This window comes from Lemur catta, chromosome 10 (genome assembly GCF_020740605.2).
Source record: "Lemur catta isolate mLemCat1 chromosome 10, mLemCat1.pri, whole genome shotgun sequence".
Lineage (NCBI taxonomy): Eukaryota > Metazoa > Chordata > Mammalia > Primates > Lemuridae > Lemur > Lemur catta.
In genome coordinates this window covers 38,014,778-38,040,205 of record NC_059137.1, presented here as the reverse complement: position 1 = coordinate 38,040,205, position 25,428 = coordinate 38,014,778, and the positions used below count along the sequence as shown (strand labels likewise).

Sequence of the window (25,428 nt, the reverse complement as noted above, 5' to 3'; positions counted from 1 at the left end):
AAGAGGCCATGAGAATGTTTGGTGGGTTATGCTCCTAGGGCTGAGAGCAGTGAGAGCAGAGTAGAAAGGGTAGGAGCATGCATCTGGAGGGGCAAACAGAAATAGCAGCACATCATGTAAATCAAGGGAAGATCGAACTCTGTTTTATTTGGAACTTCGGCAGGAAAGTTCTCCCTTGCAGAAAAATCAGAATTGAATGGCACTAGCTCTGGTGGTGTTTAAGTCAATAATGTAACACACCTTACTAGTCTGCATGTGTAACTGTTGCACATTCACAGGGATTCTGTGTAAGGTGCAAGCTTATGACTATTATATCTTCTAGCAGGGATCTGTCCAAGCACATACATATTTAAATATATATTCTTGTGTTGTAAATTTCTTTTTTCCCCTTATGTTAATTGAAACATTTTATGGTCTAATTTTATGAAACCATAATGTAGTTTGGTTATATTATATTTAGTGTGAAAGGTGGCATTGCAAAATATTTATTATAAGAAAAGGGCATTGGGTTGCATAAAGTTGAAAACTACAGGTATAGGTGGCTAATACTGCCAGTACAGAAGGTGCTCTATAAATAGTATCTACTGTTATAAAGGCTGTTATCACCTTTCCTCACCTCTAGGCATAAGTAGGTTAAAGATCATAGGGACCAATTCTGTTGTGTCACCAAAGAGGAGAAAGTAAAGCCTGGGGCCAGTCCCCCGGGGAAGGTGGTGCTGAGAGATGCAAGCCTGGGTCCCAAGAAACCCCTGCTCTAACTCTGCCACCCCCTATCCTGAAGCAGAAAGTCTCCAGGGCAATGGACCATTTCTCTAGAGCCCTGGGAGGCCCAGATGAGCCCCCCTACTAGGTACACCTGTTGGCTCCCTCTGAACACACTTGAATGTTCCCCTAAGTCTGAACAGCCCGGCCAGACCTGGCCCCAGAGCTGCAAACCAGACAGCCCAGGCAGAGCTGCCAAAGTGGGTTGGTCCAGGAGCTGCACTGTCTCACCCCCAGGGGAAGGGAGCAGTGAAGAGGAGGAGGAAAGGCAGGAGTAGTGAAGTGAGCCCGGGGAAGTCTGACTCAAGACAGGCCGAACAGCTCTAGGGTGGAGGAATAGGATGCATCTTACCTGCCTGCTTAGCACCTGGCCATTCAAGACCTCTGCCTACATCTCTCTCTATATCTCATTGCAGGCCATTTCCTGCCACAGTCAGGACCCTCCCACAGAATTACATTGGCGATCCCTCCAAAGGCCACGTTAAACCATGCCTGTGTGCCTTTGGGTTTGCAGTTCTCTGCCTAAATTGCCTTTCCATGGTTTATCTAGCTGGAAGCTGCCTTGAAAATATCACCTTCTCCATGAAGTATTTCCCAATTCAGACAGAATTACTCTTGCCTCTGTGTTAAAATCCACAGGTATCTAAGCTATACTAGATACCTTTTATTAATTTAGTACAGTTTTCTCAAACTTTAGTGTGCATCAGAATCACCCAGAAGGCTTGTCAAAACACATTGCTGGGATCCTTCCCCAGAGTTAGTGATTTTGATTCTGGTCTGGGGTGGGGCCAAGAATTTTCACTCTAACAAGTTCCCGGGTGGTGTTAATCCTGCTGGGCCAAGGATCACACTTTGAGAACCACTGATTTGGTGGTTATCATCCTAGGTATGGTCAGTGCCTATTTATCAATCAATTCAGTGAATATTCGCTGAGGGCCTGCCAGTGCCAGACACGGACCAGGTGTTGAGTATTCCATGATAAGCGAAGAAGACATAGAACTTACCCCGACTTCCAGTCAACTAAGGGAGATATATTAAACAAACAAACAAAAAGCCATTAAATATATAATAACAAATTGTGATAAATGCCCTGAAACAAAAGAATATTATGAGAAAGAATAATAAGAAAAACCTATATAAGAACATATTTCAGATTGGGTGGTCAGGTAAGGCCTTTTGGGGGAAGGGACATTGATATAAGCACACTTAGAGTACTACATATAGGGTGTATTTTCTGTCCTGTGTTGTTACCAGCTATCCACTAGGCTGTGTGCTCCTTGAAAGCTAGAATCGTATCTTTATTAATATTTGTGCCTTCCGCACACTACACAGAGTAGGGCCTTGGTAGCTAGTGAAAGAACGGATAGAAAGGTGGAGGGATCGCAGGAAGAATGAACAAATGAATGAATGAAACATCGGATGAATGTACGCATGCGTACGTGTGGGGATGGATGGGTGGATGATGGATGGGCCACTATCTTCAGCAGCAACACAGAACCAGGATTCCTGGTGATACCAGTGAGACAAGAACAGAAACTGACAGAAACTTAGCCGACTCCTTTACTATATTTCCAAACCCTGTTCGTCATTTAAGGTGACCATTAATGGCCTTTCCTTCCCAAAGTCCCTTGATTACCATCACCAAGCCCCACTCCACACATGAATGAGTTGCTGTCACCTCTTGCACTCCCACACGTGCCACACCACACTTACATTATGCTCGCCACCTGCGAACCACCTGTATGTGAGTTTCTCAGGGCAAGCCATGCTCTCTGTGTTAGTCTTAGAAGGAAAAAGTGGTCGGGGAGCAAGAAAAGAAAGTTTTTCTCCCACTCCTGAGCCAAAGAAGTCACAGAAATCAGTGGGTGGTAAGGAGATTCCTGCTCTGATAATTCATCACATGACTTCAAAAAAGCATTTTCGTTTTCTTCTTTCTTTCTTTCTTTTTTTTGTAAAGGCTAATCAAGTGAAGCAGTGGGAGTGGCAAAAAAAAAAAAGCCCTTTAATGACGCAGTCTCTCTGGATACATGTCTTAGGTCTCCTAAGAGGAGCAGAGTTTATTTAGAGATTCGATTTGAATCACACTAAAGAGAAGAAAAACATCCAGGGTCCCTTTGGGGTATAAAAAAATTGAGAGAGAAAATAAAACTGTACACAGACCACTCCCTTCCCTTTAAAGAATCTCCAGCTGGGGATGAAAGCTCACTGGCTTTGCACGCTTCAAGACTTGTTTGCGGTCCCATCGGAGCTCTTAGCCACCCAAGCACAGTCCTCCTGTGCTGAAGGAACTTGGATTCAGAAGGGAATTTCCAAAGGGTTTGGAGGTGGAAACAGAGCCCCTCTCTATCCAAAAGAGGACAGGTTAAAGAATCTGGGACATGAAATTCCCTAGAGATTGAAATAAAATACTTCTTAATTGTAAAAGACCTGAATAGATAATTCTCAAAAGAGGGCAAGAAATTAACAGATACAGGCATGAATGTCTAAACCCCAATAGTAACTAAAGAAATGCAAATAAAGATTTCATCTGTCTGTGCACACGCACATTTTACACTATAATATTCTGTCGGTGTCAGGATGTCCTGAAACAGTCTCCATTGGGACTTTAATTGGTACTACATTTCTGAAATCCTTGGGTAGTAGTTCTCAAGTGTCTGTAAAATGTTTATAGTCTTCCCCTCAAAACAGAAGAGGATGGGATTTGACATCAATTTATTCCTAATTCTGATCACCTATCCTAAGGGAATCATTTGAAACACAAAAACGAAACAACAGCAATAAGCTCAACTAACAATGATCACTAATCACAAAGATATTCATCCCTGTGTTATATGTAATAGCAAAAGACTGGAAACAATCTAAAAGCCCAGAAACCAGATCATGGTTGTTGGTTGGACACCTACAGAATACTCTTTATCCATGCCCAATTATGTGTGGTGCAGGGTTCTCCCTCGGGGAACGTGCTAGCAGTGATGTTGTCGAGGGTGCAGGCTCCAGCTCCTTCAGGAGAGCACCTTGATTGAGTCCCTTGAGTCCAAAATCTGGTTCTCAATTTCTCAGGGTCAGAACTAGCTTTTCTTAAAGTACCACAGAAGTATGGTCCCTTGGGGAGAGACTTACTCTCATACTGCCCAAGGTTAATGTAGCCATCCAATGCCAATTTATTAGTCCTCAGTGGGTGACATCCCTTTCCAAACATCATTATATGTGTATCCATCCACTGCCCAATGTCTGTCCCCTAGCTGGTATTGTGGCAGATAGGAAGAAAAATTGGAAGTTTACTTGGTGAGCAGCATGTTTGAATAAAAGGAAATGGACAGTCTTGAGGAGTAATTTCTCAAACCAGGATGAGGGCTGGTGAAAGGCCCCTGATTTACAGGGGAGAAAAGTTGTCTAATGACTGAGATGCTTATTTCTTTGATCAAGTGCTTCTCTCCCCTGCAAAGTGAAGGCTGCTTGGTGACCAGCTTGCTTTTTTGCACCTGCTTTTCCATGCTCACTGCATCTCTTTTTATTAATCAGTTCCATTCTTAGCACGGTGACTGAGCAATCCAGGGGGTGGCACCAGCTGGATCAATTGTAGTCCCTTCTTTAGGCATATGGACTTGGGATTGTGCTAGATAATCTATTGCCGCTCAGCTCCAAATTCAACCTTCATTGACTGCTCTGCAAAAATGTAGCTGGACAATTATAATATTTTTCCTTTGCCAACTGACAGATGTTAAGCTTTATCAGTAAAGGCCACTAGAGATACATCATAGGAGGAAGGAACTTCTTTTCTCTTATACTAGTACACTCTGCTCAGCAGGCCCATATAGCATGCAGCACCCGAGTTCTATAGCATAGACAACTGCTCCAGTGTCCAGCTCCTGCTGTGCAAGCAACTTCTGCAGTGCATGGTGGCCAGCATCAGCCAAAGGCCAGCATCTTCCCCTAGCACCCCACCTAAGGGTGGTTTTGTAGAAGGAGTGACACTGGCAGACACCTCCCAAGTATCCTAGAAGGTGGATTTCCAGCAAGTTCCACCAGTGCAGCCCCGCAATGCCTTCTCTACCATTCAGTGAACTGCAGCCACACTCTCTACAAGGTCAGATCTCAGCCATGGGGGTAGGGAGTGGGGGGCGGTTTCTGCCTCAGATGCTGTGTCTCAGCTCTAGGGGCAGTAGATGCTCCTTATGGCTGCTATCCCCATACTCTTTAGAATTTTCTTTACTTCTTACTGGCCAATCTCTAATTATTCCTGCTAAAATAAAACATTAGGCAAATTAAATTTAACAGAGTTTAATTGACCAAAGAAGGATTGGAGAGTTGGGCAACCCGCCCCCGCCCCCAGAACCAGAATAGGTTCAGAGCGATTCTGCCACTGCCACGTGGTCAGAGAGGATTTATGGATGGAAAAAAGAGAGAGAAGTATGGAATACAGAAGCAAGCTACAGAAACAGCTGGATTGATTACAGCTTGGCATTTGCCTTATTTAAACACAGTTTGAACAGTTGACCTTCTCATTGGCCAAAAGTCTGTGATTGGTACAAGAATAGGTTACAATTTGTTCCCATCCAGTTAGATTATTCATAGCTCACTATACAGAGAGAAACCTTTAAGCAGAACTTAAAATATTTAAGGAGGCAGCTTTAGGCTAAACTTGACACTCCAATCCCTGTTATGGTTAATAATTCTTTGTGTTAAACTTTCTCTATTCAAATTACTGTGGTTTCTCTCTCCTGACTGGACCCTGACTGATACAGGGACTAAGATGTAAGATTCAGTCTTTTTCTCTGTGTGACTAGATTAGTGATAAACTTGGAGTACCATGTGGCCACCCTTTCTGCTGTGTGGACTGGAAAAATAGAAGACGCTGGTCTGTAGAGCAAAAGAGAAGAATTAAACAGGTGCACAAGAGGAAACATGTGATGAAGCCACAGAGGCTGATGGCATTTGAATCCGTGAATACTCATGTGTCCCTCAAGTCCATGGGGCCCTGTGAGACTCCCCAGTATCCTAATAATTAATGTCCCACTCCTTTTGTTTTTCCAGTTTAAGCTAGCTCTAGTATGTTTCTGTAATTTACAAATGAAGAGACTTAACTAATACAATCTGACCCTGGGAATCACTGTGCCTCCTTTCACTGTGTGTTCATTTCATTAGAACATGAGAGTTTGAGAGCTGTCCCCTTCTGAGACAATATTATTTATAAAAGTAAAAGTGAGAAACAACTGAGCTTTGCACAGTGGGCAGTATCGTAGCCAATGAGGTTTATCCAAGGCGCGATTATTGCTAATTGAAAACTTATTTAAAAAAATGAGAAACAACTGAAAAGTCCAATAGATATGTAATGGGAATAGTACAGTATTTTGAAAATGTGCTCGTTTCTTAATGTGCTGGTTTCTTTTGTCTTTTCCCCTTCGGCACAATCACGTGGGCTGGTTGTTTTCCATCTGCTCCTTCGGATCCAAGGTCCATAGATTTTCATCCTGCTTTTTGCGCTGGGAGTTTGACCTCTGCAGAATGCTAATCTCTCTGCCCTCCAGTCCTGTTCTGCTAATGGGAGGCAGTGGAAAGAATGTGAGAGCAGGTTGAGAGAGATGTCAGGGTATGTACTGTCCTGCTCCCTCTCTGCCAGACCACAGGTAGGCAATGGCTGCGCTCTCCCACCTAGATTCCTGTCGGGCCATCTCTCTCCCACAGCTGCAGCTGGTATGTTGCTCCTTGGGCCTCAGGGTAGTAATGCTCTCCCACATCCCTAGTCCCTGAGTGCTAGCCATTGCTTGTTTGTTACCTTAGCCTCGCCAGCACTTTTGTAAACAATCCATTAAACTCTTCAGTGACCGTGTTGAGTAAACCATCTGTTTTCTGCTGAGATCCTGGCTAATACAGCATCTGCAAGGAGGAGGGAAGGGCAGGGATTAGAATTTGTAACAGAAGAAATACAAAGAGAAAGACAGAGGTTTCTGACAAGCAAAATGGGATTAGGTAGAAAGACAAAAGCTAAAAGCAGGCTATTTAAATTCTGCCTTCAGATTATTCTTTAGTTAGGCGCTTTGTTAATTTTCCCTATTAACCAGTGGGTGAAACAGTGTGAAGGAGACTACATCAGTTAGAGAGAAAGAATACAGAAATCATTGTTTCTCCACACATTCCCAGCTGAGGTGTGATATAAATCTGTAACCACTACAGGGATATGGCTAATTTATAGAAGCATAGGATGGACTATTATGATTTCAGCAAATGTGAATGAGTAAGAGCTTATAATGTACTACTCAGTGAAAAAGTACGGCATGAACTGTATGGTCATTATGATCTTAACTATGTTAAATATGTACACAAATACACATAGAAAAAATATCTGTAAGAAATTCACCAAAATGTACAGTTTGCTTGTAAGTGGAAATAGGAGTGGGATTTATTTTTTCCTTTATATTTTTATTTATTTTCCAACTTTTCTATAATGAGTATGAATTACTTTTATAGCCAGAATTTTATTTTATCATTATTATTATTTTTAGAGACAAAGTCATGCTATGTTTCCCAGCAGGCAGTACGGTGGCTATTCACAGGTGTCGTCATAGCCCACTACAGCCTCGAATTCCTGGGCTCAAGCAATCCTCCTTCCTCAGCCTCCTGAGTAGCTAGGGCTACAGGTACACACCATCGCACCCCGCTTTTAAAAATTTTTTTGTAGAGATAGGATCTTGCTATGTTGCTTAGGTTGATCTCCAACTCTCGGCCTCAAGTGATCCTCCCACCTCAAGTTCCCAAAGTGCTGAGATTACAGGCATGAGCCACCACACCTGGCCCGAGTCGTTAGGTTCTGAAGTCACAACTCTTATTTTCAGAGCCAGGGGTCAGGAAGCAGGAGGTCTGAAGACTGTGACTGAGAGTCCTAGCGCCTGGCCTGTTCTGTTTTTCTCGGAGACACACACTTCTCGTTCTGCTCACATTATCAGGAACAAGCCATGCTGACTCTGGCAGGTCCCAGCCAAGGAATTTGCCTCCAGATATGCCTTGGCCTGGTTAGAGTCAAGAGCCTCGGCAAACCCTTGGAGTTAACTCTTTCTTTGGAAAGCAGTGGGCTTTCCTTCTGATGAGGGCTGCGTGCAGGAGTGGGGCTGCTTCAGCGGATCCACCTGAACCGTCCTGAGTACCTATTGTAGAGACACGGGGAGTACTTAGTCTTCCGGGCAAGGTTAGGTAGTGGGCTCCTGGGAGACAAGTCGAGTCAGAACTAGCCCCGTGCTTGGAGAGCAAACATGAGACTCTATCACCAGTGATAAGCACAGGGTGTGACTGGGTCCTCGGAGAGTAGAAAACAAAGTAGGGCCAGCTTAGTCAGGCCTGCACAGAGACATGTAAGTTGATATCCCTCTTCCTGTCCAGATAAATGTGGTCCTGCTTCTGGGCCTTTGCTTGGGCCCTTCCCTCTGCTTGAAATGCCATCTGCCCTATCCTACCTCTGTCTACCAGATTCCTGCCTGACTTACCTTTGGAATATTTAGGTAGAATAGCAAGAAGTCTATATCCTGGTGGATTCTGGGCATTGGGAACTCACCTCATCTGCTCGGGCTTTCTGGGGGGCACAGACAGGTGCCTCTTGCAGGGGAATGCCTCACACACGAGGGAGGTAGAGGGAGGGAAACTGCTGTAAGGTGGGTATTGGCATTTCTATATGTTTTGTTTTGTTGTGGTTTTCGGTTTCATTTCCCCTTAGATATCCTCCACCTGGGCTAGTCACCCTCCACCCACCACAGGCTCAAGTCCGTGAAAAGTCTTCCCCTAAATCCTCACTCAGGCCTAGCCTGCCTGCAGTCTCATGGTAGCCACAGAGCTTGCCACAGCAGTGCCCAGGTCCAGGCCTGGACAAGGGTGCCCCCTGGGAAGGGGAAGAGACTGCAAAACCCATCCACCTGCTCACCTCTGGGTACACTCGCCCTGAACGGCTCTGCTTCCCGGTGGGTTGGGCTGCCCAGAGTGCTCCCGGCACCTCCTCCTGTGCCCAGAATTGAAGATGAAGAGGAGGAAGGTAAAAATTCTCCATAGCGAGCCCTGGGCTCTGTGGCCCTGTGGCTGGCCACTTGCCTGGTCCACAGCAGGGCTGGTGTCTCTGGATGAGGGTAAGGGGAGCATCCCTTTCCCCTCTGAATCCTGCTCATTCTCTTCCTCCCAGCCGTACCCATTATGCCACCCAGTCATGGCAGGCATCTAGGCAGGAAGGACCACAGGTGTGGCCTCACTACCTGTCCTTGCTCCCTACATACCTGCAGCCTAACCACTGAATCACAGTCATTGCTAGAGGAGGGCCAGGAGAGGAGAGAACACACTCATTGTGCTCCAGTCTCTTCTTGTCTTACCTTCCTATTCTGTCTTGCTGGCCTGGCACAGAGGCCCTAGGTCAGCCTTTGGCAAAGATACCACAGAGGAGCGCATCTTGGTTCTGTTTACATTCTTGTCAGGAAGTGTGCCCTTTTAAGACAGTGCTTCTCAAATATGAATGTAGTTAAGGATCACCTGGGAATCTGGCTAAAGTGCAGGTTCTGATTTGGTGGTTTTAGGGTGGAGCCTGACATTCTGCATTTCTGACAAGCTCCTACTGCAAATATGTAAGGGACCCAGACGTGTATTCCAGGCTCAGATGAGGTAGTGCCTGTTCTGTGAAGATTATCAGAGCTCCGGTGTCAGAATTAAACGCTTGGCCCATCATTTCCCGAACACCTGGCTCAGCTGTTGTCCTATCTGCCAGCACAGTTGGACTTATCTGAGTCTGCCCACGACTGTTCCCCCACTAGTCTAGGGGCTGCTGGGACAAGTAGTCTTTGTAGCCTTAATACCTAGCATGGTGGATATCCAACAGTCTGCCGAATAAAGAAACGAACAAATTAATGGCTTTTGAAGGCAATATACAAAAGGTGTAGGCTGTTAATATAAAAGACATTTCCTTTTTTTTTTCTTTTCTTTTTTTTTTTTTTTTTTTGAGACAGAGTCTCACTCTGTTGCCCGGCTAGAGTGAGTGCCGTGGTGTCAGCCTAGCTCACAGCAACCTCAAACTCCTGGGCCTAAGCGATCCTCCTGCCTCAGCCTCCCGAGTAGCTGGGACTACAGGCATGTGCCACCATGCCCGGCTAATTTTTTCTGTATATATATTTTAGTTGGCCAGATAATTTGTTTCTATTTTTAGTAGAGACGGGGTCTCGCTCTTGCTGAGGCTGGTCTCGAACTCCTGACCTCGAGCGATCCTCCCGCCTTGGCCTCCCGGAGTGCTAGGATTACAGGCATGAGCCACCGTGCCCGGCCTAAAAGACATTTCCTAAACTGTGTTCCTTGGGACAACAATTCTGAGGGGTATAATAGATATTTGTTAAATAGGGGAGGGGAGGGGAGGGGAGGGGGAAGGTTCTGTAATCTCTTAGCCTCAGAAATGCTGGACGAAAAACAGACGTCTCACAGACTTTAATAAACTAACGATTATTGCCAATGTCTGAGTAAGCAGCATTGCCCTCACTTATTTGATCACACAGAATATCTCTTATTTTATTTTATTTTGAGACATCTCACTCTGTCACCTGGGATAGAGTTCAGTGGCATCCTTATAGCTCACTGCAACCTCAAACTCCTGACCTCAAGCGATTTTCCTGCCTCTGCCTCCCAGAGTGCTAGGATTACAGGCGTAAGCCACCGTGCCTGGCCCCTAAATTACTTTTAAATTAAAGAAATTATTTGCTGTGAATCCTTTTACTTCTCTGTCTCCTTGAAAAACATGTAGCATTGTTTTTGATGTGTTTTACATTTACAAAATAGTATTATTGACTAAGATTTGGATCTCCAAACTGGTAATCATGGATTTTCTTCTACTGAATAAATTTCTCCAATTTATTTGTGGTAAAACAGCTGAATTTGAGCAACATTCTAAATTATAAATTAAAGATGATATTTTAGAACAACTTTTAAGGCAAAGTTGCTCAACAGTGGCAGTACTGACATTCGGGGCCTGAAAATTCTGGACTGAGGGAGCTGTCCTGTGCATGATAGGATGTGTAGCAGCACCCCTGGCTGCCACCCCCTAGCAGTGGCGCCCCTTCTCCTCAGTTGTGACAACCAAAAATGTCTCCACACATTGTTGAATGTCCAATAATGGGCCAAATTTGCCTCTAGTTAAGAATGACTGTTTTAAGGTAAATGAAGTCTGGAATTCATTTGGGACCTTCTTCTAGATGTTTGCTTCTTTCTTTCTTTCTTTCTTTTTTTTTTTTTGAGACAGGGTCTTGCTTGAGACAGGGGCCAGGCACAGTGGCTCACGCCTGTAATCCTAGCACTCTGGGAGGCCACGGCGGGAGGATCTCTTGAGCTCAGGAGTTTGAGACCAGCCTGAGCAAGAGTGAGATCTCGTCTCTACTAAAAATAGAAAAATTAGCTGGGTGTGGTGGTGCGCGCCTCTAGTCCCAGCCACTCGGGAGGCTGAGGCAGGAGGATCGCTTCAGCCCATGAGTTTGAGGTTGCTGTGAGCTAGGCTGATGCCAGGGCACCCTAGCGGGGCAACAGAGTGAGACTCAGTCTCTAAATAAATAAATAAACAAATGAACAAATGTGTCCACAAAACAATGCTACATGCTTTCAAGAACACTTAAATAAACAGAATGATTTACAAATCATTACACAAACTACAGTTGAACTCTTGGGAATTAGGCACCATTGCCACCTGGTGGTAGCAGTTCAAAATTGAGGCCTAATTCAGTTTTCTTTTTAACAAGATATAATTTACATACAATGAAATGCACAGATCTTAAATATTTAACTTGATGGTTTTTGACAAGTGTATACAGCAGTATAATTACCACTCTAAACAATACATAAAGCATTTCCATCACCCCAAAAAGTTCCTTCCTGCCCGCCTCACACCATATCCTGGAGGCAACCACTGATCTGTTTCTGTCACTATAAATTAGCTTTGCCTTTTGTAGAACTTTATATATGTGGAATGATACAATGTGTACTCTTTCATGTTTTCCTTCTTTCAGGAATAATATTTTTGAGATTCATCCATGTTATAGTATGTATCAATAGTTAATTCATTTTTATTGCTGAGCGGTATTTGTTGTACAGATGTACCACAGTTTATCTATGCACCAACTGACTGACATTTGAATTGTTTCCAGTTTTGGTTATTACAAATAGAGCTTCTAGGAATGTTTATGTATAAGCTTTTGTGTGGCTGTATTTTTTTTATTGTGAGTGGAATTACTAGGTCATGGGATGGATGGATGTGTGACTTTTTTTTAAGCTGCCGTAACAGCAGGGGTGGTGGTGCGTGCCTGTAGTTCCAGCTCCTAGCGAGGCTAAGGCAGGGAGATCACTTGAGCCCAGGAGTTTGAGGTCAGTCTGGGCAACACAGCAAGACCTTGTCTCTGAAAAATATTTTTAAATAAAAAAACTGCCAAAACAATTATCCAAATTAGTTGTATCATTTTACACATCTACCAACAATGAATTTACACTAACAATAAAAAGATAAACAACCCAATTTATTTAAATGGGCAAAAAGGCTTGAACAGACACTTGTAGATAAGCGAACATCCCAAAAGCACGTGAAAAAGTACCCAACAGCATTAGTCTGTAGGGAAGTGCAAACTTAAGTCATGAAGAGATATCATTTTACACCCACTAGAATGTTAAAAGGAAATGTTGAGGATGTGCAGAAACTGGAGGCAGTCGGATATCTCGCACGCACGCACACACTCACACACACATAACAACAGCTCTCTCAGGCCACCAGCTCATTCTTGTACAAAAGAAGGATTCAACTTGTGATTTGCAGATTCCCACATAGGCTCTTGTTGGTCAAGCCTGGAAAATTGAAAGGTCAGAAGACAAACCTGACATTTTCCATTGGTTGGATGGAGCCACTGGGGGTGCCAGAGGCATATACTGGGGCAGGCTCTTGTACCTGTTCTTTCCTTGAGTTTTTCGCTCAGAAGGCAAAGCTTCTAGAAGCATATATTGGTAGAGGTTGTCCCCTGACCCTTCTAAGGGGGATAAGAGTGTCCTGAAGTCAAAATGAATTACAGTGATGGGTCCAGGGGCTGCACAGAACGCAGGGTTGGCTGTAACTTCACCACCCAACATCTCTCTTCCCCCCTTCCTCTTTCTGCTTCTCCTCTCCTCTCTCTTCCTCCTTTTCGTAACAGCATCATGTATTAAGTTTTGCCACGAACTAGGTTTTTAATATACAGTTTTTCTGATGCCTTTCCTGGTAAGCACTATTATTCCTATTTCACAGATGAGGGAATTTGGACTCCCACACTTGAGGAACTTGGTAGTAGATTAGTTCCCTGTTGCTGCTGTGATAAATTACCACAAACTTAGAGGCTGAAAATGACACAAGTGCATTGTCTCACACCTGGAGATCACAGGTCTAAGATGGGTCAGCAGGGTTGCTCCTTGCAGAGGCTGTAGGGGAGAGACCGTTCCTTGCCTCGCCAGCTTTGGGAGGCTGCCTGCATCGCTTGGCTCAGGGGCCCACATCACCCCGACCTCTGCCTGCATCATCGTATCCCCTTTTCTGACTCTCCTGCGTCCCTCTGGTAAGAAACGCTGTGGCCCAAGCCCACCTGGATAATCCAGGATAATCCCCCATTGCAAGACCATTAATTTAATCACAGCTACCGAGTCACTTTTGCCATGTGAGGTAACATATTCACAGGTTTGGGGAATAAGGACATAGATGTTTGGAGGGATGGGAGCATTATTCTGCCTACTATAGCTAGTGAGTGGCCAAGCAGGGCTGGATAGGTGTCTAAGCTCCTAGACGTGGGAAACCCTTTAGCAAGGCAGCAAGGGAGAAAGAGCTGGGAACAAAGCCCCATGTACCCAGAGACCCCAGGGACCCTTGCATGTAATGTGTGGTCTTGGAATTTGACCCCTGAGGATAGTGGAAACCTTTGGTATCATGAAAGTAAGAGGCTTCTTTTGCCCTGGGGACATTTCTCAGGCTTGGCAGGAGGTGATCCTGCAGGGGGTCAGAGTGGATTTGTGGCTCCAGTGAGGTGAGCCTGGGAGAGATCTGGTGCCTTAAAGGTACGACCCCTTCCCCAAACCCGGTCCACAAAGCACAATAACCACCACAACCACCACAAGGAAGAGCTTTCAGTGTGCCAGAAGCTGGGTTACAACACTTAACAAAAATTATCCTGTTAATCCTATCCAGAAGGTATTGTTACCTCCTTTTATTAATTAATTAATTATTTTAGAGACAAGGTTTCACTTTTGCTTTGTTGCCCAGGCTGGAGCGGAGTGCAGTGGCATGTTTACAGCTCACTACAACCTCAAACTTCTGGGCTCAAGTGATCCTCCTACCTCAGCCTTCTGAGTAGTGAGGGCTATAGGCACACGCCACCATGCATAGCAAATTTTTAAATTTTTTCTAGAAATAGGAGTCTCACTATGTTACCCAGGCTGGTCTTGAACTCCTGGCCTCAAGTGATCCTCTCACTTCAGCCTTCCAAAGTGCTACAATTGTAGGCATGAGCCACTGAGCCCAGTCTGTTATCCCCCTTTTATAAAAGAGGAAACTGGCACCCAGAGAGATTAAGGAATTTACTCAAGGTCACAGAGCTGGTAAGTGGCAGAACCACAATCAAACAAGAACCCCTGTTCTTTCCACCTGGCCAGTGCCTGTCTTCAGCCTCCTTCCTCCTCAGTCCTCAGTCCCAGAGAGGAAGGGACAGCAGGGCTGGACAGGTTAAGAGGAGGAGGTCCTAGTGAGGATCCAAGGACCCCTCCTCAAGGCTGGGAGATAGAGGCGGGCAGGAGACCACGCCCAAAACACACTCACCACAAACAGGCAGCAGGGGTCTTTGGGTGGCTTGCAGCTCGGGCAAGGGATAATCACCGGGGAGCGGCAGACAAGCCCTAAGCCTTCACCTGTCAATACACTGACAGCAAATATTTATCAAGTGCCTTTGTGCATGAGAACCGGAATTCTCCTTCACCTGTCTTGGACCAATGCCCATGGGCTGCTGAGAGCACCTGCCTGGAAGTGAGTGCACTGCCACAAGAGGGTGTGTACCAACCCAGGGGCACCTTGGACATGGAAGGGGAGGGTCATGAGAAGGAAAGAATTTGAACTTTAGCCTTTAGGGTTCTTAGGTCATATCTTTTGCCAGGCCACATAATTGCCAGTTGTATTGTCCCCCTCCTTTGGCAACAATAAGGTGCCTGTGACTTCAGCATGGCCAATCACAGACGTCCAATCCCCTGGCCACATTGATTGGTCTAAGAGATGAACACATGACTTATCCAGTCCAATCAGAGTCTTCTCTTGGGTTTTTATACACTGAAGGAGGCTGTAGGGAGAGGAGAAAATTCTCCTTTTTTGAGTTCACAAAGTTGGGATATGCAGTCTGCAGCCATACTTCCCCTCCCCTAATAGTGAAGAGTAAACCTGCCCGTAGCAGGAGAGCATGATTACAGCACCCAAAGAGAAGTATGGGAGTAGGAGATTGTGAACAAAGTTTTGGTGCTCCCCAGCACACCCCAGGATCTTTTGGGCATGTTGCATGGCCTCTGAAGATTGCTGCTAGGTAGCTTACCTGCCACCATTCCAATTCAGTGCACTCTTCAGTGCCCATGGAATATAATGCGAAGGGCACCCCTTGGAGATGAACAGAACACATTCCACACAACCACACGTGGTAGCCTGAGACATCAGAGGCCCTTATTGGTCCAGCCTTATGAAGCCCTGGGCTCCTGTGAGTGAATTCATCCTGCAGGTGAGAGATCAGCATGTGAGGAAGGTTTAGTGACATCTGTGGATTTTGTCTCACCAATAATATTCCTCCTTTTGGTAATAGGATCCCAAGTCTGCTTTGGAGACCTACTCACCCCCATTGGATACAATCTTTGGGGGACTGTCCATCAAAATGTCCTACCTTCCCTGGCCAGAAAGTGGACACATGACTCTAGGCTTTTTGAGCCCAATTCTTTCTGGGGCCTAGTTCTTCAGATTTTCCTCTAATTTTTTGTGTAATGATGGTAGCAGGCACTGAGTCCCTCCCACGACCCCTTACCATTCGCTATTCCTGTGCATACCTGCAGCTTCCATACCCTGCAATCCTTTGCCTGGAGGATTTCTCTGGAAGCCCAGAGACATGAAAGGAGCAGGCCAATAGTGCTGGGATTGAGGCCCAGTTTCCCCCAATGGTACCTTCAGTAATGCAAGCTTTATCAGTCCCTTTCCCTTTCCTGCCTTGCTTATTTCCACTCTCCTGCAAGTGTTTCCTGGGATCACCTCCCAAAAAACTACTTGGAATCTAATATCCTTTTCTCAGGGTCTTCTCTTGGGTGAGTCCAACTTAAGACAACCCCACACCCTTCTGGAAAATTCTTATTGTGCTTAAGTTGTCAAAAGTCTGCTTCGGTTTCTTGCAACTCAAGGACTCTATCAGAATTAATAGCGGTCTGGAGTTCTGTCACATTGTACCTGGGTGTGATAACCTCTGATCTTTCTAAAGACCATCAGAGCTCTGGAAGGGAAGGAAGAGGGTCTCATGACAGCCTTTGTTCTAAACTCTTTTGTGTGTATGCTCAGGAGAGTTGGGCCACTAGCTATGCTGAAAATGGAAATGTTTGGATGGTACATGACCCCAGAACACAGGTCTCTTGTGCAGTCCCACTCCTGGGATGAGGACCGGTATGATGATTCCTCCTAGTTGGAGGTGGTCAAAGCAGGAGTCCATGCACTAGGAGAGAGGATAGGTACTGAAGCTGTTGCCTGTGAGTCTAGCAGATGGTCTTGGGGTTAGATAAAGCACCACATTTAAGTCTTAGGGGAGATGCTGAGTTTTGGGGTTCCTAGTCAAGTTGACCAAGAACTAGTAGAAAATGTGGTCCTTGGAATACAGTGCCACCTCTGTTCCCACCTATATAGACACAGCATAGGATGTCACTGGCTAGACCCACTGAACCCACTGGAGCCCAGCTGGTCCTCAGTACTCCCTAAAGCCCTTGATTCAACTAACCAAGAATCTGGTGCTGAGCTCCTTGCTGTCCTGAGGTTTCATTCAGTGCCAGGTAAATTCACATAGTCAACACACATATGCCAGGCCCTGTGCAGGAATGGCCATTGGAGATACGAGGTGAATCAGATGTCCCCTGCCCTTCTCTAAGGAAGAATGGGAGATAGTCACATGAGCAAGATAAGGTCATGGACCATTACAGGTGCTGCTAGAATAGATGTCTGTGCAGATGTGGGGCCCAGACTGGAGTGGACCAAGAGCCTGGGAGCAGAGCCCAAGGGAGGGGAATAGAGGAACATGCCAAGCAGAGGGAGCAGTGTGAGAAAAGGCTTAGAGGCATGAAAGCTTGTAGGTGGTTCTGTCTGATGGAGTGAAGGCTTAAATGGCCAGAGTGGAAGTTAGAGAGGCCAACAAAGGCCCAGTCATAGAGGAACTTGTATGTCATACCAAGGAGTTTGATTTTCATCCTCCGGTCAATAGTGATTGAATAATTTTAATTGAATGACCAATCATAATTGAATACTATTACACAGAGTAATGATGTGGTTATTTTTGCACTTCAGAAAGATTACTATGGAAGTATAATGCAGAACAAATTGGAGGAGGTGAGACTGGACACAGGGAGATAACATGAGTAATGAAGGTGAGAGGTCATGGGGGCTGGACTAGAGGAAACATAGAGGAGGTGATGGATATGAGAGGTAGTGAGGAGGTGAAATCAGTAAGACCTGATTCCTTGAATGCAAAAGCAAGAAAGAAGTTAAGGATGATTCTGCCTAGGGCACAAGGATGATGGTGGTGCTGTCCACCAGGTAGGGGAACTGGGAGGTAGGGCAGCTCTGGGCAGAGAAGAAATGGTAGGTTGAATTTTGGACATATTGAGCAAGGGGTTTATAGGATACTGAGGTGGAAGGAATATCTCTACCACTATTTCCATCACTGCTCTGACCACAGCATTTTATAAATACCTACTCATGTGTCTATTCCACCTCCCCACCACTTGTGAACTTCAAGCTCCTTGAGCATAGGGCTCCAGGTCTTACTCATCTCTGCAGTCCCAGGAGCTGGCCCAGTGACTGGTGCCCCACGACAGGTGCTCCATAAATGTCCATGAACGTCAGGGTGGGTGCCCCCATGGAGGGATGACTTCAGCCCATTTCATCACCAAGTCCTCCTTGGAGTCGAATCCCAAAAGTAGATGAAATCTCCCCTTAACAGAATCTCCTCTTACTGCCCCCATGTGGGGGCCCTGCAGCTCTAGACCAGGTGGAATGGGCAGGATGGGCTCTAGACCTGGGATGTGGAGTTGGGTGGCCGAGAAGCCCAGGACAGGACAGGCTGTGGAACTGACTGGGTCCAGACCAGGTCTCCCTGGAGTGGACGTCCACACCTGGGTTGCTTACACAGGTATATTGGCAGGTGGGGGCACTTGGGGCTGGAGGAAGTGTAGAGCAGGATGTGGGCTGGGGACTGCGGAAGGTGGTCCAGGGGCAAGCTGGCCGTGTTGGCCATGCCATCTGGCAGGCCCAAGGCCTGCTTGAGCTCAGCTCATCCACCTTAAGGCAAACAAGGCTACTGGTCCCTCCACCCGTCAGCAAGACTAGTGACTCAGACCTGATGAATCCAGCATTGCCGTCATCAAGGAGTGGCTGTATTCCTGGAGGAGCTGGGCACCAGTCCAAGTCTGAGCAGATGGCATGAAGGCTACTGCGTGAGCCTGGGGAGTGTTGGCCCTGCTAAGGTGCAGGTTTCAGGGCTTCACTCAAACCTGGGCCAGGATATACAGGAATCCTCTAGCTTCCTTGCCTGAGCCCAGTTTGGGGGCATCTCTGTCCTAAGTGTATTGATCCCAGTACCTGTGTAGGTGCCCAGAGTTTAGGCCTTAGCCTCTGCTCTGCTTCCAGGGAATCCCCACCCAAGCCTCTTCCTTGGAATTACAGGGGCTCACACATTCCTCTCCAGGGCCCTCGGGCTGGGGGTGGTGTGTATCAGTGAGCCCATTTCTCAGATGGAAGAACATGTCCAGGCCCAAAAGAGGAAAGGGATGCACCCAAGTTCATCCAAGTTGGTGGCTGGCCTAGGACCTTGGTATGACCTAGCCCTCACCTCCTGCCACTCACTTCCTTGTTCACTCCACTCTAGCCATAATGGAATCCTTGGCATTTACTTCTTGAGCATGCCAAGCTTGTTCCCACCTTGGCACTTTGCACTTGCAGTTCTGCTTGGCAGGCTCTTCCCCCAGATCTCTGCAGGACGTGTTCCTTCTCTGTTCATGTGTTACTGTCTAAAGAGCAGCCTCCTCCCCTTTGCCACTCTCTCCTCTTACACCACTTGATTTCTCTTCTACATAATATGACATGTATTTACGGTCATATTTCTTTGTTGTCTGTCACCTCAGTAGAATGTAAGCCCCTTGGGTCAGGGACTTCCTCCATCTTATTTATAGCTAAATCCTTGGTGACTAGAACAGTGCATAGAATATGGTAGGCACTTAATAAATGTTTGTTGACTGAATGTACAAGCCAGATCGCCTCACTCCTTGTTCAGAACTCTCCCCTGCACCTCTCTGCAACCCAGATAAGATGGAGAGTGAAGGAAGGGCTGGCTCAGGCTGGAGGGAGGCAGCCTTGCCCCTTTGCCAGAGACACACCAGGCACTCGGACCCAGGCCATACCACCTGGGGTCTGGTATGTGGCAGGGGCCTCTCTTGGGCTCTCACAGTGTCCCAAGGACATGAAGGGATCAGTAGGGACAGCAATTGCTTCCCCTTCAGATCTTTTTCCCCAAAGCAGGTACCATCTCTGTCCTTGGGTCCACTGTCCTCCGCCTGCTCTGGGATCTGTCCCTCAACATTTTTTAGCACCTACTGTGTGCCAGGCTCAGGACTGGGCACCAGGGAGATAGAGATAAATGAAACATTGTCCTCATTCCCAGAGAGCTTACAGCTTAGCCAGCAAGGTGGATAAGCAAATACCAACAGAGTGCAGGGGGAAGACTCTGGCAGAGGAGGCAGAAGGGGCAATGGGACTGGGGCATTTGAGCCATGCCAGGTTGGTGAAGGGCAGTTAGGGAAGGTTTCAGAAGAGGGGATGTTTGAGCTGGTTTTTATACTATGGGAGTGGAGGGATAGAGAGACCTGGCATTGCCAGAAGAGAGAATAAATTGTGCAAAGGGTTCAGTAGAATGGAAAAAGTGAAGGTCCAGGGTGGGGTGGGGTGAAGCTGACAATGTAGGTTGGAATCAGATGTTGAAGGGCTTATTAGAACACTGGGCTAAGGAGCTTGGGCTTCATCCTGTCAGCAGTGGGCATCCTTATGGTGTTTTGGGCAGGGGCAACTTGGTCAGCTTTGCTCTTTAGGAAGATTGCCCTGGCTGCTGTGTGCAGAGCAGATTTAGAGTGGCAGGTGGAGAGGCAGGGACATGAGTCAGGACATTATCGAGGTGGCCAGATTGGAGACAATACTGGCCAGGGCAAGGGCATGGGGGTGGGTGTGGAGGAGCAGAGATGGATTCAAGAGCTATTTAGGGGCCAGGCGTGGCAGCTCATGCCTGTAATCTTAGCACTTCAGGAGGCCAAGGTGGGAGTATTCCCTGAGGCCAGGAGTTCAAGGCCAGCCTGACCAAGAGCAAGACCCCGTCTCTACAAAAAATAGAAAAACTGGCCCACATGGTGGCGCATGCCTATAGTCCCAGCTACTAGGGAGACTGAGGCAGCAGGATCACTTGAGCCCAAGAGTTTGAGGTTGCAGTGAGGTATGATGACACCACTGCACTGTAGCCCAGGCAAGAGAGCAAGACCCTGTCTGAGAAACAAAAAAGAGCTATTTAGGATAGGAAGCAGAACCCATGCACTCAGTGGGAAGGCAAAGGGCCAGGTCCCAGGATTCCAAGGCTGATCTGGCCCCCACTGACCATTCCAGGCTCCTCTCATGCCCCTCCCTGCCTCCCTGACCTCTCCCTCCCAGAATGGCTTCTCTGTTCTTCAGATGTGACAAGCTTCTTCTTGCCTCAGGGCCCTCACACCTTCTGTGTCTTCTGCCTGAAGCACTGTTCCGCTTGGCTACAGCCTGCCCTGCCCTCTCACCCCCTGGCCTTCTCTGTTCTCCCAGATGGATAGGTCAGTCTTGGATCCTCTGACGGCACTGAGCATGGCTCCTTCCTGGGACTCACTCCAACAGTGATGATACAGTTCTGCTGCTCATTTAGTACCTGTCACCCCACTTAACCACAAGCTCTGTGAGGAAAGAACTGTGTCTGACTTACTCCCTGCCACAGCCAAGCACTGGGCATGGAGCGCAGGTGGCACTGAGCTGCTCGTTAAACTCTTACTGACTGGATGAATGAATGTGAATTAATAAATGAGGCTTACTTTGTCAAGGGAAAAAAAGCCAAACTCTGCAAAATAATTTTAAAGAGATTTATTCTGAGCCAGATTTGAGAGGACCATGACCCGGAGCCACGCCCAAGAGGCCTTGAGCAAGTGGACTCGCGTGGCTGGGTTATAGTTTGGTTTTATACATTTCAGGGAGACAGGGGTTACAGGTAAAGTCATAAGTCAATACATGGGAGGCATACATTGGTTTGGCCCGAAAAGGTGGGCCATCTCGAAGAGGGGGAAGCTTACAGGTTATAGGTGGGTTTAAAGATTCTTTGGCTTGTAATTGGTTAAAGATATGAAGCTTTGTCTAAAGGCTTGGAATGTTTTAACACAGCTGCTGTTTATCAGAGATAAGCCACCGGACATACGTTAGTTGTGTAAATTGAGGACCTGTAGGTTTGTCTCAAATACCCTTAGGCCTGTTAATGGGTTATAAAGGATGTCCTCAAGAAGGGAGGGGGGCATAATAAGGCATGTCTGACCTCCTTCCTCCTGGCAGGCAATTTAGTTTTAAGATATTCCTTTGGCCACGAGGGGGTCCATTTAGTCAGCCAGTGGTGGGCTGAGCCTTAAAATTTTATTTTAGTTCACAACTTAGATGCCCTGACATCCACAGTGATGCTGTCCAACAGCAGTTGGATGTAGGAGTTACGCTCATGCTTTGATGGGATGACAGATTAGAAAGTTTGTTACCATGAGTGAATCTAGGGTATTTTTGTCTGAGGAAAGAGACCTTGGGCAGGGTGGGATGGTAGTGGGGCTCTGCACTCCACTGACTGCCCCTGACTTTGCTCTCTACTTTGAAGGATGTGAGATTCAAGCTTTCTGGTGAGATTCAAGCTTGCAGCAGCTAGAATCATCAACAGCCATTCACTGCTACGTTGATAGAGGTCTAAGGTCCAAAACAAGGGAGGAGAAAAACCCCTTTGCTCCTCTCTGTCCCTTTCTCACTATAACCTGGCATGCTGACAGAAATGAAGAGAGGCCCTGGAGCTTCATCGTATGCAAAGGTGGGAGGCCAGAGACAGAGCTGTAGAGGGCTGGACCTGCTCGGCTTGGAGGTGCTCACCTAGGCTTCATGCAGGTACAGGACAAAGCTGGGACCCCCAAAGAGTCTCAGGGAAGTCAACCTCTCATGTGAAGAACGATTCTCTTTGTTCAAAGCCATCCAACGATGAAACTGGCAGGTAGTCTTGAACTCCTGGCCTCAAGCAATCCTCCTGCCTCAGCCTCCCAAAGTGCTAGGATTACAGGCATGAGCCACTGCACCCAGCCTGAAACTGGCAGGTAGTGAGCTCCCCATCACTGGAGGATGAATGACCTCTTAGTGGAGTTGTTGGAGGAAGGCCCAAGTGGAAGATGGGAGACAACATGGATGACCTTTAAGCTCCCCTCCCTTTTTGAGATGATGTTCTTGCTTTAGGACAGGAAATAGTCATTAAATATTTGCTCTGCCTGGCTGAGCAATGGAAGGTATCTGCCACCTGCCTCAGAGGCACCTGTAGGCCTGTGTAGGTTCCTGAGAAGGGGCAGGAGGATCTTGAAGCTGAGTTAAGGACCACTGGAGGCTTCAGGAAGGTCTTGGCCACAGATCTGGGGCTTCTATGGGTCTGCAGAGGTGATTGTCTGTCTGCCTAGTGCTCCCAAAGGGGCTGTTCTTGAACAAGAATCCTTCCCATTAACTCATTGTACTATTCTTACAATTTATCTATAGGCTTGTAATCTTTCAAATACACAGGTTTAAAAAAAAACTGAGATTTTAATTTAAATATATATATTTTTTTGAGACAGAGTCTCCCTCTGTCGCCCTGGGTAGAATGCAGTGGCAGCATCCTAGCTCACTACAACCTCAAACTCCTGGGCTTAAGCAATCCTCCTGCCTCAGCCTCCAGAGTAGCTGGGACTACTGGCACACACCATGACACTTGGCTACTTTTTCTATTTTTAGTAGAGACTGGGGCCTCACTCTTGTTCAGGGTGGTCTTAAACTCCTGAGCTCAAGCAATCCTCCTGCCTTGGCCTCCCGGAGTGCTAGGATTACAGGTGGCCTAAATATTTTGGAGTAAAGTTCAGCATCTGTATTTTTAAATTCTCCCGAGGGAAATCTGATCTGCAGATAGAGCTGAAAATCACTTAGCTAAATGAATTACAGAAATGCATACAGAAATAAAATTTTTTTATAAATCAGAAATTCTTTGAAAGCAGATAACCAAATTTTTCATTCATATATATTGTGCAAGCATGAGGAAATTTTAGATACTGGTTTTTCATTAAAGGAATCTTATCTGTATTTAACATACTGAAATGCAAATGAACACATAAACTTGAAAAGCACGAGCGCATCTTCCTTTTGTTTTTTTTATTTTGTGAGACAGAGTCTTACTCTGTTGCCCTGGCTAGAGTGCCATGGCATCAGCCTAGCTCACAGCAACCTCAAACTCCTGTGCTCAAGCGATCCTCCTGCCTCAGCCTCCCAAGTAGCTGGGACTACAGGCATGCGCCACCATGCCCGGCTAATTTTTTCTATATATCTTTAGTTGTCCAGCTAATTTCTTTCTATTTTTAGTAGAGATGGGGTCTCGCTCTTGCTCAGGCTGGTCTCGAACTCCTGAGCTCAAACGATCCACCCGCCTCAGCCTCCCAGAGTGCTAGGATTACAGGCATGAGCCACTGCGCCCAGCCCGCATCTTCCTTTTAATATGCTTTATTTTGCCTTTGTTTTGTCTGTTAGTTGCATCTACTTTATGGTAAAAAAAAAAATGAATAAAATAAAAGTAAGTGAAAAGAATCATTTCTACTTATATTCATGCCTCATTTTCATACTCTGCAAAATGTTTTCTCATCTGTTATCACCATCCACATCCTCACAGCAGCCCTGGGAAGAAGGCAGAGCCAGAATGATCATCTCTACTTCATGCATGGGTCATCTGAGGTCCAGTTGAGAAGAGCTTCATTCTTCTAAGTGAAGTATCACAAGAATGGAAAAACAAACACCACATGTACTCACCATTAAATTGGTACTAATTGATCAACACTAACATGCACATATGGGAAGTAACATTCATAGGGTGTTGGGCAGGTAGGAGGGGGAGGAGGGGGACAGGTAAATCCATGCCTAAAGAATGCAGTGAATGCTGTCTGGGGGATGAGCATGCTTGCCTGGCAGTACAAAGGCAATTTATGTAACCAAAGTGTTTGTACCCCCATAATAGTCTGAAATAAAAAATAAAAGAGTAGCTTTGCTGAGGTCCCAAAGGTGGTTGGTGGAGGCACTGGTAAAGGAACCCTGGCTCCAGGCCCTTTCTCTGCCTCCTGCCACCTTCCAGTTGCTGCTTTTTCTTCTCTTTCTGTTCTGCCTCTCTCGCTTTCCCTTTCCCTCTCTCTCTGCCTTGGTCTCTCTCTGTTTTTCTTTCTACTTCAACTTTCCTCTCCCTGTCTCAGCCCTCAGACTGGAGTCAGCTTTCCAAGTTTTCCAAGATTTTTCTCACCCTAGACATCTGCCAGCCCCACAGCCACAGCCCCATCTCAGGAGGAGCTCAGCATCTCTGCCTGGAGCAAGCCCTTTCCGGATGCCAGGATGCAGAGATTAACTCTGGCCTCTCCATCTGGCCCCAGATAAGCTAAGGGTGGGGATCAGCATTATAAACAGGCCCCATCCTTCCCCCCGAGCCCAGGCTCCAGCTAGCTCAGGCTACACCATCCCAGGATCAGCATGGCCGTCCACCAGTGGGTGGTCACTCTGGCCTTGGCTATCCTCCTCATCGTGGACAGGGGTGAGTGGGCAGACCTGGATTCCCTGTGGTTTGGTGTTGGTAGGTGAGCTTGGGGGTGGGGGCAGAGCAGAGCCTGGAGCACCCCGTGAGGCCAGGACTCTCTGTGTACACTTTCATTCTGCCCGTGCACCTTCCACTGTGGTGGGGAAAGCCTTGGGCTGGGAGAAAAGAAACTCGAGCTCCAATCCCGACTCCAGCCCAGAATTGCCAAAGTCCCCCCTTGTCTTTGAGCCTGAGTTTCTCCAGCTGTAAAGCAGGAGTTGTTCCAGTTCAAAGCTGCACTGAGCAACCAGTGGGCTGGAAGTTGGGGAGGCAGAAGGGAGCAGGTGGGTGCCAGGCCTCAGGGGAAACAGACGAGTATGCTAGCTGCAGGGTAGTGGGTGCTAACAGAGACCTGGTCCTCTGAGCTCCTGCTCTGCTCTGACAGGCTGTGGTTTGGGACTGAGGGCCACCCTGTGAGCACATGAGAACCCCTGCCTGGGAGCCCGGGCCTGGGGGTGAACACATATACCCG

General features: G+C 46.8%; 1 long non-coding RNA gene and 1 pseudogene across 3 annotated transcripts; one reads left to right on the top strand and one right to left on the bottom strand.

Moving 5' to 3' along the window:
* The first annotated feature begins 5,978 nt into the window (after nt 1–5,978).
* Nucleotides 5,979–6,130, top strand: LOC123646837 (annotated as a pseudogene).
* On the bottom strand, nt 6,073–15,995 carry LOC123646220. Of its 3 annotated transcripts, XR_006737833.1 has the most exons (3): nt 15,339–15,995; nt 6,539–6,639; nt 6,073–6,300 (listed from the first exon to the last, which is right to left on the bottom strand). It is a non-coding gene; the product is annotated as an uncharacterized LOC123646220 (long non-coding RNA). The 3 variants fall into 3 exon arrangements; XR_006737831.1 differs by having other exon boundaries at nt 6,073–6,639; XR_006737832.1 differs by lacking the exon at nt 15,339–15,995 and adding an exon at nt 14,582–14,736 and having other exon boundaries at nt 6,073–6,639.
* Nucleotides 15,996–25,428: the final 9,433 nt, after the last annotated feature.